Source organism: Myotis nattereri (genome assembly GCF_964212035.1).
Source record: "Myotis nattereri genome assembly, chromosome: 2".
NCBI lineage: Eukaryota > Metazoa > Chordata > Mammalia > Chiroptera > Vespertilionidae > Myotis > Myotis nattereri.
This window is the reverse complement of record NC_138076.1, coordinates 101,027,865-101,039,876: the sequence shown is the minus strand read 5'-3', so window position 1 is coordinate 101,039,876 and position 12,012 is coordinate 101,027,865.

Sequence of the window (12,012 nt, the reverse complement as noted above, 5' to 3'; positions counted from 1 at the left end):
ATACATGTAAATAGATTCTAACCACATTTAATGCCAATTTCAATTACCGAGATTACAGGAAGAGAGCTCTGAAATGAGGAGAATTTAGATAATATTAAGGAGTCCGGATATTTTATGTGGCGTTTTCACTAAAATGTGATTTCAAACACTAAGATTTCTGTTTATAGAGCTCAGAATTTGTGAATAAAGCTTTGAAATGAGGAGAATACTGTTCATATTTACAACTGAGGCTTAATTGGCCCCACGTTTTTTGACTGAAACCGTGTATATCCTGAAGGTTAGTATTTACTTCTAAGGAAACTCGCAAAATTGGTAAAACTCTTAAAATACAGAATTATCTTTACAGGTAACGAATATGATCCTGTAACTAACAGTTGAAATACAAGTAAATATCTTCTAACCACATTTAATGCCGAGTTCAATTACCGAGATTACAGGTAGAAAGCTCTGAAATGAGCAAAATTCTGATAATATTAACGAGTCCGGCTATTTTATGTGGCGTTTTCACTAAAATGTGATTTCAAACATTAAGATTTCTGTTTATAGAGCTCAGAATTTTTGAATAAAGCTTTGAAATGAGGAGAATACTGTTCATGTTCACAACTGAGGCTTAATTGGGCACTCGTTTTTTTACTGAAATAGTGTATATCCTATAGATTCTAGTATTTACTTCTAAGGAAACTCTCAAAATGTGGTAAAACTCTTAAAATACAAAATTATCTTTCCAGGAAACGAATATGAACCTGTAACTAACAGTTGAAATACAAGTAAATAGATTCTAACCACATTTAATGCTGAGTTCAATTACCGAGATTACAGGTAGAAACCTCTGAAATGACGAAAATTCTGCTACTATTAACGAGTCCGGCTATTTTAAGTGACGTTTTCACTAAAATGTGATTTCAAACATTAAGATTTCTGTTTATAGAGCTCAGAATTTGTGTATAAAGCTTTGAAATGAGGAGAATATAGTTCATGTTCACAACTGAGGCTTAATTGGCCACGCGTTTTTTGCTTGAAACCGTGTATATCCTGTAGATTCTAGTATTTACTTCTAAGGAAACTCTCAAAATGTGGTAAAACTCTTAAAATACAGAATTATCTTTCCAGGAAACGAATATGAACCTGTAACTAACAGTGGAAATACAAGTAAATAGATTCTAACCACATTTAATGCTGAGTTCAATTACCGAGATTACAGGTAGAAAGCTCTGAAATGACCAAAATTCTGATGATATTATCAAGTCTGGCAATTTTTAGTGGCGTTTTCACTAAAATGTGATTTCAAACATTAATAATTCCTTTTTATACAGCTCAGAACTTGTGTATAAGGCTTTGAAATGAGGAGAATACTGTTCATGTTTACAACTGAGGCTTAAGTGGCCATGCGTTTTTTGACTGAAACCACGTATATCCTGTAGGTTCTAATATTTACTTCTAAGGAAACTCTCAAAATGTGGTAAAACTCTTAAAATACAAAATTATCTTTACCGGTAACGAATATGATCCTGTAACTAACAGTTGAAATACAAGTAAATATCTTCTAACCACATTTAATGCCGAGTTCAATTACCGAGATTACAGGTAGAAAGCTCTGAAATGAGGAAAATTCTGATAGTATTAACGAGTCCGGCTATTTTATGTGGCGTTTTCACTAAACTGTGATTTCAAACATTAAGATTTCTGTTTATAGAGTTCAGAATTTTTGAATAAAGCTTTGAAATGAGGAGAATACTGTTCATGTTCACAACTGAGGCTTAATTGGCCACGCGTTTTTTGACTGAAATCGTGTATATCCTGTAGGTTCTAGTATTTACTTCTAAGGAAATTCTCAAAATGTGGTAAAAATCTTAAAATACACAATGATCTTTCCAGGAAACGAATATGAACCTGTAACTAACAGTTGAAATACAAGTAAATAGATTCTAACCACATTTAATGCCGAGTTCCATTACCGAGATTACAGGTAGAAAGCTCTGAAATGACCAAAATTCTGATGATATTATCAAGTCTGGCAATTTTTAGTGGCGTTTTCACTAAAATGTGATTTCAAACATTAATAATTCCTTTTTATACAGCTCAGAACTTGTGTATAAGGCTTTGAAATGAGGAGAATACTGTTCATGTTTACAACTGAGGCTTAAGTGGTCATGCGTTTTTTGACTGAAACCACGAATATCCTGTAGGTTCTAGTATTTACTTCTAAGGAAACTCTCAAAATGTGGTAAAACTCTTAAAATACAGAATTATCTTTACAGGTAACGAATATGATCCAGTAACTAACAGTTGAAATACAAGTAAATATCTTCTAACCACATTTAATGCCGAGTTCCATTACCGAGATTACAGGTAGAAAGCTCTGAAATGACCAAAATTCTGATGATATTATCAAGTCTGGCAATTTTATGTGGCGTTTTCACTAAAATGTGATTTCAAACATTAAGATTTCTGTTTATAGAGTTCAGAATTTTTGAATAAAGCTTTGAAATGAAGAGAATACTGTTCATGTTCACAACTGAGGCTTAATTGGCCACGCGTTTTTTGACTGAAATCGTGTATATCCTGTAGGTTCTAGTATTTACTTCTAAGGAAACTCTCAAAATGTGGTAAAACTCTTAAAATACACAATGATCTTTCCAGGAAACGAATATGTACCTGTAACTAAAAGTTGAAATACATGTAAATAGATTCTAACCACATTTAATGCCGATTTCAATTACCGAGATTACAGGAAGAGAGCTCTGAAATGAGGAGAATTTAGATAATATTAAGGAGTCCGGATATTTTATGTGGCGTTTTCACTAAAATGTGATTTCAAACACTAAGATTTCTGTTTATAGAGCTCAGAATTTGTGAATAAAGCTTTGAAATGAGGAGAATACTGTTCATGTTTACAACTGAGGCTTAATTGGCCCCACGTTTTTTGACTGAAACCGTGTATATCCTGAAGGTTAGTATTTACTTCTAAGGAAACTCTCAAAATTGGTAAAACTCTTAAAATACACAATGATCTTTCCAGGAAACGAATATGAACCTGTAAGTAACAGTTGAAATACAAGTAAATAGATTCTAACCACATTTAATGCCGAGTTCCATTACCGAGATTACAGGTAGAAAGCTCTGAAATGACCAAAATTCTGATGATATTATCAAGTCTGGCAATTTTTAGTGGCGTTTTCACTAAAATGAGATTTCAAACATTAATAATTCCTTTTTATACAGCTCAGAACTTGTGTATAAGGCTTTGAAATGAGGAGAATACTGTTCATGTTTACAACTGAGGCTTAAGTGGCCATGCGTTTTTTGACTGAAACCACGTATATCCTGTAGGTTCTAGTATTTACTTCTAAGGAAACTCTCAAAATGTGGTAAAACTCTTAAAATACAGAATTATCTTTACCGGTAACGAATATGATCCTGTAACTAACAGTTGAAATACAAGTAAATATCTTCTAACCACATTTAATGCCGAGTTCCATTACCGAGATTACAGGTAGAAAGCTCTGAAATGAGGAAAATTCTGATAATATTAACGAGTCCGGCTATTTTATGTGGCGTTTTCACTAAAATGTGATTTCAAACATTAAGATTTCTGTTTATAGAGTTCAGAATTTTTGAATAAAGCTTTGAAATGAGGAGAATACTGTTCATGTTCACAACTGAGGCTTAATTAGCCACGCGTTTTTTGACTGAAATCGTGTATATCCTGTAGGTTCTAGTATTTACTTCTAAGGAAACTCTCAAAATGTGGTAAAACTCTTAAAATACACAATGATCTTTCCAGGAAACGAATATGTACCTGTAACTAAAAGTTGAAATACATGTAAATAGATTCTAACCACATTTAATGCCAATTTCAATTACCGAGATTACAGGAAGAGAGCTCTGAAATGAGGAGAATTTAGATAATATTAAGGAGTCCGGATATTTTATGTGGCGTTTTCACTAAAATGTGATTTCAAACACTAAGATTTCTGTTTATAGAGCTCAGAATTTGTGAATAAAGCTTTGAAATGAGGAGAATACTGTTCATATTTACAACTGAGGCTTAATTGGCCCCACGTTTTTTGACTGAAACCGTGTATATCCTGAAGGTTAGTATTTACTTCTAAGGAAACTCGCAAAATTGGTAAAACTCTTAAAATACAGAATTATCTTTACAGGTAACGAATATGATCCTGTAACTAACAGTTGAAATACAAGTAAATATCTTCTAACCACATTTAATGCCGAGTTCAATTACCGAGATTACAGGTAGAAAGCTCTGAAATGAGCAAAATTCTGATAATATTAACGAGTCCGGCTATTTTATGTGGCGTTTTCACTAAAATGTGATTTCAAACATTAAGATTTCTGTTTATAGAGCTCAGAATTTTTGAATAAAGCTTTGAAATGAGGAGAATACTGTTCATGTTCACAACTGAGGCTTAATTGGGCACTCGTTTTTTTACTGAAATAGTGTATATCCTATAGATTCTAGTATTTACTTCTAAGGAAACTCTCAAAATGTGGTAAAACTCTTAAAATACAAAATTATCTTTCCAGGAAACGAATATGAACCTGTAACTAACAGTTGAAATACAAGTAAATAGATTCTAACCACATTTAATGCTGAGTTCAATTACCGAGATTACAGGTAGAAACCTCTGAAATGACGAAAATTCTGCTACTATTAACGAGTCCGGCTATTTTAAGTGACGTTTTCACTAAAATGTGATTTCAAACATTAAGATTTCTGTTTATAGAGCTCAGAATTTGTGTATAAAGCTTTGAAATGAGGAGAATATAGTTCATGTTCACAACTGAGGCTTAATTGGCCACGCGTTTTTTGCTTGAAACCGTGTATATCCTGTAGATTCTAGTATTTACTTCTAAGGAAACTCTCAAAATGTGGTAAAACTCTTAAAATACAGAATTATCTTTCCAGGAAACGAATATGAACCTGTAACTAACAGTGGAAATACAAGTAAATAGATTCTAACCACATTTAATGCTGAGTTCAATTACCGAGATTACAGGTAGAAAGCTCTGAAATGACCAAAATTCTGATGATATTATCAAGTCTGGCAATTTTTAGTGGCGTTTTCACTAAAATGTGATTTCAAACATTAATAATTCCTTTTTATACAGCTCAGAACTTGTGTATAAGGCTTTGAAATGAGGAGAATACTGTTCATGTTTACAACTGAGGCTTAAGTGGCCATGCGTTTTTTGACTGAAACCACGTATATCCTGTAGGTTCTAATATTTACTTCTAAGGAAACTCTCAAAATGTGGTAAAACTCTTAAAATACAAAATTATCTTTACCGGTAACGAATATGATCCTGTAACTAACAGTTGAAATACAAGTAAATATCTTCTAACCACATTTAATGCCGAGTTCAATTACCGAGATTACAGGTAGAAAGCTCTGAAATGAGGAAAATTCTGATAGTATTAACGAGTCCGGCTATTTTATGTGGCGTTTTCACTAAACTGTGATTTCAAACATTAAGATTTCTGTTTATAGAGTTCAGAATTTTTGAATAAAGCTTTGAAATGAGGAGAATACTGTTCATGTTCACAACTGAGGCTTAATTGGCCACGCGTTTTTTGACTGAAATCGTGTATATCCTGTAGGTTCTAGTATTTACTTCTAAGGAAATTCTCAAAATGTGGTAAAAATCTTAAAATACACAATGATCTTTCCAGGAAACGAATATGAACCTGTAACTAACAGTTGAAATACAAGTAAATAGATTCTAACCACATTTAATGCCGAGTTCCATTACCGAGATTACAGGAAGAAAGCTCTGAAATGACCAAAATTCTGATGATATTATCAAGTCTGGCAATTTTTAGTGGCGTTTTCACTAAAATGTGATTTCAAACATTAATAATTCCTTTTTATACAGCTCAGAACTTGTGTATAAGGCTTTGAAATGAGGAGAATACTGTTCATGTTTACAACTGAGGCTTAAGTGGCCATGCGTTTTTTGACTGAAACCACGAATATCCTGTAGGTTCTAGTATTTACTTCTAAGGAAACTCTCAAAATGTGGTAAAACTCTTAAAATACAGAATTATCTTTACAGGTAACGAATATGATCCTGTAACTAACAGTTGAAATACAAGTAAATATCTTCTAACCACATTTAATGCCGAGTTCAATTACTGAGATGACAGGTAGAAAGCTCTGAAATGAGGAAAATTCTGATAATATTAACGAGTCCGGCTATTTTATGTGGCGTTTTCACTAAAATGTGATTTCAAACATTAAGATTTCTGTTTATAGAGCTCAGAATTTTTGAATAAAGCTTTGAAATGAGGAGAATACTGTTCATGTTCACAACTGAGGCTTAATTGGCCACGCGTTTTTTGACTGAAATCGTGTATATCCTGTAGGTTCTAGTATTTACTTCTAAGGAAACTCTCAAAATGTGGTAAAACTCTTAAAATACAGAAATATCTTTCCAGGAAACGAATATGAACCTGTAACTAACAGTTGAAATACAAGTAAAAAGATTCTAACCACATTTAATGCTGAGTTCAATTACTGAGATTACAGGAAGAGAGCTCTGAAATGAGGAGAATTTAGATAATATTAAGGAGTCCGGATATTTTATGTGGCGTTTTCACTAAAATGTGATTTCAAACACTAAGATTTCTGTTTATATAGCTCAGAATTTGTGAATAAAGCTTTGAAATGAGGAGAATACTGTTCATGTTTACAACTGAGGCTTAATTGGCCCCACGTTTTTTGAATGAAACCGTGTATATCCTGAAGGTTCTAGTATTTACTTCTAAGGAAAGTCTCAAAATGTGGTAAAACTCTTAAAATACACAATGATCTTTCCAGGAAACAAATATGAACCTGTAACTAACAGTTGAAATACAAGTAAATAGATTCTAACCACATTTAATGCCGAGTTCCATTACCGAGATTACAGGTAGAAAGCTCTGAAATGACTAAAATTCTGATAATATTAACAAGTCCGGCTACTTTATGTGGTGTTTTCACTAAAATGTGATTTCAAACATTAATAATTCCTGTTTATACACCTCAGAACTTGTGTAAAAAGCTTCGAAATGAAGAGACTGCTGTTCATGTTTACAACTGAGGCTTAATTGGCCCCACGTTTTTTGACTGAAACCGTGTATATCCTGAAGGTTCTAGTATTTACTTCTAAGGAAACTCTCAAAATGTGGTAAAACTCTTAAAAAACACAATAATCTTTCCAGGAAACGAATATGAACCTGTAACTAACAGTTGAAATACTAGAAAATAGATTCGAAAAACCTTTAATGCCGAGTTCAATACCGAGATTACAGGTAGAAAGCTCTGAAATGAGGAAAATTCTGATAATATTAATGAGTCCGGCTATTTTATGTGGCGTTTTCACTAAAATGTGATTTCAAACATTAAGATTTCTGTTTATAGAGCTCAGAATTTTTGATTAAAGCTTTGAAATGAGGATAATACTGTTCATGTTCACAACTGAGGCTCAATTGGACACGCGTTTTTTGACTGAAATCGTGTATATCCTGTAGGTTCTAGTATTTACTTCTAAGGAAACTCTCAAAATGTGGTAAAACTCTTAAAATACAGAAATATCTTTCCAGGAAACGAATATGAACCTGTAAATAACAGTTGAAATGCAAGCAAATAGATTCTAACCACATTTAATGCTGAGATCAATTACCGAGATTTCAGGTAGAAAGCTCTGAAATGACGAGAATTGTAATAATATTAACAAGTCCGGCTATTTTAAGTGGAGTTTTCTCAAAAATGTGATTTCATAATTTCAGATTCCTGTTAATAGAGCTCAGAATTTGTGTATAAAACTTTGAAATGAGGAGAATACTGTTCATGTTTACAACTGAGGCTAAATTGGCCACGCGTTTTTTGACTGAAATCGTGTATATCCTGAAGGTTAGAATTTACTTCTAAGGAAACTCTCAAAATGTGGTAAAACTCTTAAAATACACAATGATCTTTCCAGGAAACAAATATGAACCTGTAACTAACAGTTGAAATACAAGTAAATAGATTCTAACCACATTTAATGCCGAGTTCCATTACCGAGATTACAGGTAGAAAGCTCTGAAATGACGAAAATTCTGATAATTTTAACAAGTCCGGCTACTTTATGTGGCGTTTTCACTAAAATGTGATTTCAAACATTAATAATTCCTGTTTATACAGCTCATAACTTGTTTATAAGACTTTGAAATGAGGAGAATACTGTTCATGTTTACAACTGAGGCTTAAGTGGCCATGCGTTTTTTGACTGAAACCACGTATATCCTGCAGGTTCTAGTATTTACTTCTAAGGAAACTCTCAAAATGTGGTAAAACTCTTAAAATACAGAAATATCTTTCCAGGAAACGAATATGAACCTGTAACTAACAGTTGAAATACAAGTAAATAGATTCTAACCACATTTAATGCCGAGTTCCATTACTGAGATTACAGGTAGAAAGCTCTGAAATGACGAAAATTCTGCTAATATTAATGAGTCCGGCTATTTTAAGTGACGTTTTCACTAAAATGTGATTTCAAACATTAAGATTTCTGTTTACAGAGCTCAGAATTTGTGTATAAAGCTTTGAAATGAGGAGAATAATGTTCATGTTTACAACTGAGGCTTAATTGGCCTCGCGTTTTTTGACTGATACCGTGTATATTCTAATAGTTAGTATTTACTTCTAAGGAAACTCTCAAAATGTAGTAAAACTCTTAAAATACACAATGATCTTTCCAGGAAACGAATATGTACCTGTAACTAAAAGTTGAAATATATGTGAATAGATTCTAACAACATTTAATGTCGATTTCAATTACCGAGATTACAGGAAGAGAGCTCTGAAATGAGGAGAATTTAGATAATATTAGGGTGTCCGGATATTTTATGTGGCGTTTTCCTAAAATGTGATTTCAAACATTAAGATTTCTGTTTATAGAGCTCAGAATTTGTGAATAAAGCTTTGAAATGAGGAGAATACTGTTCATGTTTACAACTGAGGCTTAAGTGGCCCTCCGTTTTTTGACTGAAACCACGAATATCCTGTAGATTCTAGTATTTACTTCTAAGGAAACTCTCAAAATGTGGTAAAACACTTAAAATACAGAATTATCTTTAAAGGTAACGAATATGATCCTGTAACTAACAGTTGAAATACAAGTAAATATCTTCTAACCACATTTAATGCCGAGTTCAATTACCGAGATTACAGGTAGAAAGCTCTGAAATAAGGAAAATTCTGATAATATTAACGAGTCCGGCTATTTTATGTGGCGTTTTCACTAAAATGTGATTTCAAACATTAAGATTTCTGTTTACAGAGCTCAGAATTTGTGTATAAAGCTTTGAAATGAGGAGAATAATGTTCATGTTTACAACTGAGGCTTAATTGGCCTCGCGTTTTTTTACTGATACCGTGTATATTCTAATAGTTAGTATTTACTTCTTAGGAAACTCTCAAAATGTAGTAAAACTCTTAAAATACACAATGATCTTTCCAGGAAACGAATATGTACCTGTAACTAAAAGTTGAAATATATGTGAATAGATTTTAACAACATTTAATGTCGATTTCAATTACCGAGATTACAGGAAGAGAGCTCTGAAATGAGGAGAATTTAGATAATATTAGGGTGTCCGGATATTTTATGTGGCGTTTTCTAAAATGTGATTTCAAACATTAAGATTTCTGTTTATAGAGCTCAGAATTTGTGAATAAAGCTTTGAAATGAGGAGAATACTGTACATGTTTACAACTGAGGCTTAAGTGGCCCTCCGTTTTTTGACTGAAACCACGAATATCCTGTAGGTTCTAGTATTTACTTCTAAGGAAACTCTCAAAATGTGGTAAAACACTTAAAATACAGAATTATCTTTAAAGGTAACGAATATGATCCTGTAACTAACAGTTGAAATACAAGTAAATATCTTCTAACCACATTTAATGCCGAGTTCAATTACCGAGATTACAGGTAGAAAGCTCTGAAATAAGGAAAATTCTGATAATATTAACGAGTCCGGATATTTTATGTGGCGTTTTCACTAAAATGTGATTTCAAACATTAAGATTTCTGTTTACAGAGCTCAGAATTTGTGTATAAAGCTTTGAAATGAGGAGAATAATGTTCATGTTTACAACTGAGGCTTAATTGTCCTCTCGTTTTTTGACTGATACCGTGTATATTCTAATAGTTAGTATTTACTTCTAAGGAAACTCTCAAAATGTAGTAAAACTCTTAAAATACACAATGATCTTTCCAGGAAACGAATATGTACCTGTAACTAAAAGTTGAAATACATGTGAATAGATTCTAACAACATTTAATGTCGATTTCAATTACCGAGATTACAGGAAGAGAGCTCTGAAATGAGGAGAATTTAGATAATATTAGGGTGTCCGGATATTTTATGTGGCGTTTTCCTAAAATGTGATTTCAAACATTAAGATTTCTGTTTATAGAGCTCAGAATTTGTGAATAAAGCTTGGAAATGAGGAGAATACTGTACATGTTTACAACTGAGGCTTAAGTGGCCCTCCGTTTTTTGACTGAAACCACGAATATCCTGTAGGTTCTAGTATTTACTTCTAAGGAAACTCTCAAAATGTGGTAAAACTCTTAAAATACACAATGATCTTTCCAGGAAACGAATATGAACCTGTAAGTAACAGTTGAAATACAAGTAAATAGATTCTAACCACATTTAATGCCGAGTTCAATTACCGAGATTACAGGTAGAAAGCTCTGAAATGAGGAAAATTCTGATAATATTAACGAGTCCGGCTATTTTATGTGGCGTTTTCACTAAAATGTGATTTCAAACATAAAGATCTCCGTTTATAGAGCTCAGAATTTTTGAATAAAGCTTTGAAATGAGGATAATACTGTTCATGTTTACATCTGAGGCTTAATTGGCCACGCGTTTTTTGACTGAAACCGTGTATATCCTGAAGGTTAGTATTTACTTCTAAGGAAACTCTCAAAATGTGGTAAAACTCTTAAAATACACAATGATCTTTCCAGGAAACGAATATGAACCTGTAACTAACAGTTGAAATACAAGTAAATAGATTCTAACCACATTAAATGCTGAGTTCAATTACTGATATAACAGGTACAAAGCTCTGAAATGTCGAAAATTCTGCTAATATTAAAGAGTCCGGCTATTTTAAGTGATGTTTTCACTAAAATGTGATTTCAAACATTAAGATTTCTGTTTATAGAGCTCAGAATTTTGAATAAAGCTTTGAAATGAGGAGAATACTGTTCATGTTTACACCTGAGGCTTAATTGGCCCCACTTTTTTTGACTGAAACCGTGTATATCCTGAAGGTTAGTATTTACTTCTAAGGAAACTCTCAAAATGTGTTAAAACTCTTAAAATACAAAATGATCTTTCCAGGAAACAAATATGAACCTGTAACTAACAGTTGAAATACAAGTAAATAGATTATAACCACATTTAATGCTGAGTTCAATTACCGAGATTACAGGAAGAGAGCTCTGAAATAAGGAGAATTTACATAATATTAAGGAGTCCGGATATTTTATGTGGCGTTTTCACTAAATTGTGATTTCACACACTAAGATTTCTGTTTATAGAGCTCAGAATTTGTGAATAAAGCTTTGAAATGAGGAGAATACTGTTCATGTTCACAACAGAGGCTTAATGGCCACGCGTTTTTTGACTGAAATCATGTATATCCTGTAGGTTCTTGTATTTACTTCTAAGGAAACTATCAAAATGTGGTAAAACTCTTAAAATACACAATGATCTTTCCAGGAAACGAATATGAACCTGTAACTAACAGTTGAAATACAAGTAAATAGATTCTAACCACATTTAATGCTGAGTTCAATTACAGAGATTACAGGAAGAGAGCTCTGAAATGAAGAGAATTTAGATCATATTAAGGAGTCCGGATATTATATGTGGCGATTTCACTAAAATGTGATTTCAAACACTAAGATTTCTGTTTATAGAGCTCAGAATTTGTGAATAAAGCT